Genomic DNA, 5,759 nt, shown 5'->3' on the forward strand with positions numbered 1-5,759 from the left:
GCATGCATCTGGACTTTGCAAAAATACTGGAGGAAAACGGCCAGTTTAACGAAGCTCCTGACGTAAGGAGTTAATACTTAAGTCACTTAAGATAATGTTTAAAATATCTGAATACGATTGTGAATATCCAGTGGCTGTGGATGAACCAAAATTTGAAATTTGCTCACGTTTGCACCCACGTTGTTGTTATGTGTCAATAAAAGAAATCAAAGAGAGGGAGGGAGAGAAAGAGAGAGGGAAAGAGAGAGGGAAAGAGAGAAAAGAGAGAGAGAGTGTCTGTGTGAGTGTGTGTCTGTGTGTGTTTGTGTGTGAGTGTGAAAAACAGACAGAAAGGAAGTGAGAAAGAAAGAAAGTAAGAAGGAGCGGAAGAGAGAGAGGGAGACAAAGTGTGAGTATGTGTGTGTTTGTGTGTGTGTGTGTGACGTGTGTGTGTGTGTGTGTTCGTGAGTGTGTGTGTTTTAGAGAGAGAGAGAGAGAGATGGGGGGGGGGGGGGGGGGTTCGTGAAAGAAAGAGAGAGATGAACAAATTTACACAAAGGGAATGTTTTGGACAAAAATGAGTAGTATAATAGTGTGTGTGCTCAGGCACATTCTGCGGGCAGACCTGGGTACATTTTTAAGCTTTGCGACCTAAAATAAATAGGCCCCTAAGCCCCATTTAATGACGCTCGTAAACGCCGAAAATTTACTCACTTTTGCATGAGAGAACATGCCTGAGCACGCACTCAGTCTTGATAGCGCGCAAGACGCAAGATCAACTCACATTCAGTGACAATAACAATAACATGAAAAGAAATGAAAAAGAAGACAGCTTGGAAAAGGTAGATGAAAAGCAAAGCAAACTATTGTAGAGACTTGACAGAACGTCGGGTTGTGAACTAAGCACAGACGAATTAAAGTTTATTTTGCAAGCGCATTACGTATAATATTATACGCCTGTCCACATTAATAATAAAACAACATTAGTATAACTGGACTACTTTATTTTTGTGCACAGGTGTCGTGAAACTATAGTGAGGTCAAAAATTTGTGGCGCAACTTTTCCTCAATCTCTTTAACGGGAGAATCAATGTCACCCATACTTTGCACTGCAGTTTGAATATAAAAAATTGACTTAACTGAAAAATATTTTTCCACAACAATTGAGGCTCAGTCAAAAAAATGTTCTTCATAAATTTATATAAAATACTAGGCCTATAAATCTCCATCACGCGAAAAATATTTGAATCATTTACAAGTAACTCAAAACAATGCCGCTAGACTGATAACTTAACTTTACTTTACTTTACTTTTTTCTTCCACTTGTACCGGGGGGTGTCGCGGGGAGACACAGGCGTCTGTCTGCAGCAAGGCGTGTGGCCTGTAGGAGGGACATCCCGTGAGCTCTGAAGGTGTCTGCCACAGATTCACTCCATCGTCGCCTTGGTCTTCCTCTGGCTCTCCATCCAGAATATTTAGTGTTGTATACTCTCAGAGCTGGATGGTTTAAGGGCATCCGCATGAGGTGTCCAAACCACTTGACCTTTTGTTTTTCAATGTGTGGTAGGACTGGTGTTGCTCCCACGGGGTCCCTTATGACTTCATTTTTAATTTTGTCTCTTCTTGTTTTGTTGACCGCTCTTCTTAAGCATTTAATCTCGCATGTGACCAGTTTCCACTCCAGGGCTTTTGTTAGGGACCATGTCTGGCACTGATATGTGAGCGTTGGAAGGACAATGGCGTTGATGAGCTTCATCTTGGTGCTCATGGGGATATTGGGATATTTCAGGAGAGGGCCGAGTTGATAGCTGACTGCGTTGGCTCTCTGGCATCTAGTCTCTATTTCTCTATCTAATTTTCCATTTTCTGTGAAAATGCTGCCCAAGTATTTGAATTCTCTGCTTTGTTTTAGTTGGGATCCATTGATGTTGATATCCACTTTGTGTGGTCTCCTGCTTATTGTCATGACTTCGGTCTTGCTAATACTGATCTTCATGTCGTATTTTTCGCAGCTCGCATTTAGTTGGTTCATATGCTACTGTAGCTGGGTCTTGTTGTTCATCATTGCCAGGTCGTCTGCAAGCATGAGTTCGTTGAGTGCCTCTGGGTCTGGATTGGCCTCCTTTGTAATCTGGTCCATGTAGATCACAAAGAGCAGAGGGGAGAGATTGCAGCCCTGTCCGACTCCGGATGTTACTGGAAACCAGTCCGGTGTTCCACTGGTAGTTCGGACTGCATTTCTGCTGTTGGCATAGATAGCCCTGATGTTGTCTAGCAGTTGTCCCTTGATGTCGTACTGATCTAAGATCTTCCATAGCTTGTTTCTATTTACTCGATCAAAGGCTTTTTTATTGATCCACAAATACGAGATGGAGATCTTTGTCGTATTCCAAAGCCCTCTCTCACACAGTTGTCGGAGTGCGAAGATTGCATCAGTGCACCCTCTTCCTTTTCTAAAACCAAACTGGGCTTCACTGAGAAGATGTTCGGCTTTTGCGCGAGTGCGTCGCTATAGGATCTTTGCATACATTTTCCCCGCATGGCTGAGAAGAGATATGCCTCCATAGGTGTTGCAGTCTTTCTTGCTGCCCCTTTTCTTCCGTTTTGGCACCACTATCACATTTTGCCAGTCTGCTGGTACTTTTCTTTCTTTCCATGCTTTCTGGAAGATGATTGTAAGCCAATGTATTCCGGTTTCGCCGCATGCAAGGATAGCTTCGGTTGTGATGCCATCTTCTACAGCTGCCTTGTTCTTTGGACTAGTCTTCAGTACTTCTCTCACTTCACTCTCCAGGATGGTTGGTTCTGAGTGCTCTAGGTAGTTGGCGGTGAAGGGGCACTGTGTGTTTTGTGCCTGTACTCCTGATGGGTTTAGTAGTTCTTGAAAATATTCTTCCCATCTCTTTATTATTTCTTTCTCTTTGTGTAGAGCTTCTCCATTAGTATCGTTGATGACAGTGGTGGGTACATAGGGTTCGTCTCTCACTCTCATTGTCTTTACCTTCTTGTAGAACTCTCTTGGTGAGGTCTTGCAGGTTTCACTTAGTTTTTCGCCATACTGGGTCCATGACTTTTCTTTTGATGTTATAACGACTTTCTTGCTGTTACTTCTTGCAAGTCTATATTTAATGTAGTCCTCTTCGTTTTTTGACTTGACCCATACATTATACAGTCTCTTTTTTTTCCTTGATAGCATCCTTAACTTCTTCTTTCCACTAGGCTGTTGCTTTTCTGTGTTTTCCTCTTGTTTTCTTGGTACCACAGACTTCTTTCATAGTGTCCAGGAGAGTTGTTTTGAAGATATCCCAAGCTTCCTCTACAGTTAGTATAGTAGAGTTGATAGAGCCTAGCTTTTCATTTAGCGTGCTTCTGATCTGAGCCTGCACCTGATCATCTCCAAGTTTGTGCATATTTAGTCTCTTTTGCTGTCTTTTATTTTGCTTTTTTGGTTTTCTTTCTTTCTTGGTGGTCAACCCAGGTCACCCCGAAACGTTGCTGGCCAACGGGGCTCTGGTGACACTGCGACTGGCTTAGCAGGCCGGCTGTAGATATTAATATTTCTCAAGAAAATATAAGGAGACTGATAACAAAATCTAAAAAACGAGACCATGTCACTACATTATTAAAAGAACTGCATTGGCTCCCTGTAAAAGAAAGAATAATATTTAAAATCTGCGTCATGTGTTTCAAATGTGTAAATAAAACTGCTCCTTTTTATCTACAAGAAGTTATCAGTATATATAAGCCAGGGAGAAACCTAAGATCATCAAACGATAACACCCTACTTGTGACACCTGTAAAATCATACAAATCATATGGAGAGAGATCTTTCTCATATCTTGGTCCATTTTTATGTGGAACAGATTGCCCATGAAACTAAGACAAATAAAAACACTTGATAGCTTCAAAAGACATCTTAAACATTTCTTTTCCTACAGGCCTAAAGCTTTTAACGTTATTTTTCATTATAGTTGTTCTGTTCCTATGTCTTGATGAAAATAATCTGTGTGTGTGTGTGTGTGTGTGTGTGTGTGTGTGTGTGTGTGTGTGTGTGTGCATTAATATATATTGCATGAGAAGAAAGGAAGTAGTAAGAAAGGTTTTGAAAAATGGGTATTCCACATGTAAAGCGCATTGAGCTACTTTTTTGGAAATGCGCTATATAAATGTTATATATTATTATTATTATTATTTTGCATAAGCATATGGCCTACGTTATAGCTCGCCAATGACACTTTTTAGTGGCAAAACTTCATACAAAAATGTTTTTATAATGAACGCATTCTTTTTACACTAAAGGTTTCCTAAACATACGTTCAATAAGCATGCATGCTATTGCGATTGGAAAAAAATGACAGACTTGCTTTTAAAAGCGATATTGCCTGAGCTGTTAAATTTTTAAAATTTGTAGAAACAATGGACTGGGATTTTTTAATTAGTACTTATTAAGGAATTTTCTAAAATGCAGTGTGCAGGAGTTTGAAAAAATATTCACCTGTTAAGACAAATTGATATAAATCACTGTGCAAAAGTTGGAGAATCTATGTTCGATAGGTAAGGAGATATTTCACAATAAGTTGCGCCGTGCATTTTTGACCGCACTATAGGCATAAGTTGGTATACTATGAATTTAATATGTACTCTTAACTCATATTTCACGCAAGGCGTTACATGATTAATGATCTCTTCTCAATCTAATAGCATAATTATTTTATACCCTGCCAACCCCATCGTTCGCCCCCACTCTTTCCACCTCCCTCTCTCTCTCTCTCTCTCTCTCTCTCTCTCTCTCTCTCTCTCTCTCTCTCTCTCTCTCTCTCTCTTTCTCTTTCTCTCTCTCCCTCCCTCTCTCTCTCTCTCTCTCTCTCTCTCTCTCTCTCTCTCTCTCTCTCTCTCTCTCTCTCTCTCTCTCTCTCTCTCTCTCTCTCTCTCTCTCTCTCTCTCTCTCTCTCTCTCCCTCCCCCTCTTTGATTTCTTTTATTGACACATAACAACAACGTGGGTGCAGACGTGAGCAAATTTCAAATTCTGGTTCACCCACAGCCACTGGATACCTCACAATCGTATTCAGACATTTTAAACATTCTCCCAGTAATAACTCCTTACGTCAGGAGCTTCGTTAAACTGGCCGTTTTCCTCCTGTATTTTTGCAAAGTCCAGATGCATGCACATCTGCGTAGGTCCCGTAACACCACGCCTAAGCGCAGGTAGAACGTACGGTCCCCTAGCGCCAAACACTATGGGGGCATACGGTCCCCTAACAATAGCCTTTTTGCTTCATCAATACTTTTTAATGAGTACTCTCAGTGCAATGAGTAAAGGTGGCCATAGACTAGATCTAGATTTTAATTTCGCTTCACATGGCATGATCATAAAATTAAATTGTCATTGACTGGCAATATAATTACGAAGTGACTATTTCTCCGAGCGTTCGGAGAGATAGTGTCGATCTTTATTTCTCCGAACGGTTTCCGGCTTCCGGTCTCGTGAATTTTTGCCTATTTGCGAGAGTTCGGCGCCAACTTTCATTCTGCCATTCTGCAAGGTCTGGGAAGGAGCAAATTTTTGGGTCTAGAATCTAGATCTATTTCAATTTTCAAGAGCTAGTCTAGAGATTTTTAGATGAGTGTAAAAATGTGAAAAAGAAAGGTTTCACAACAGAATGAAATCAAAATTAGAACAGCTCATAAACAACCACAAAAATTAACAAATAAGGGCGTGTGTCCACCTGTCCGAAAAAGATTGGCTGTTTTAACCCTAAATGTGCGTAATTTTTAAAA

The 5,759-nt window shown here is 40.7% G+C and overlaps 1 protein-coding gene across 1 annotated transcript in view; it reads left to right on the top strand.

Annotated features, from left to right (window-relative positions):
- LOC101859326 (DNA ligase 4) overlaps positions 1–5,759 on the top strand; it is a 30,975-nt gene that overhangs the window by 510 nt on the left and 24,706 nt on the right. The gene's annotated exons all lie outside the window — the stretch shown is intronic.

The sequence above is a fragment of the Aplysia californica genome, unplaced genomic scaffold, assembly GCF_000002075.1.
Source record: "Aplysia californica isolate F4 #8 unplaced genomic scaffold, AplCal3.0 scaffold00145, whole genome shotgun sequence".
Taxonomy (NCBI): Eukaryota; Metazoa; Mollusca; class Gastropoda; order Aplysiida; family Aplysiidae; genus Aplysia; species Aplysia californica.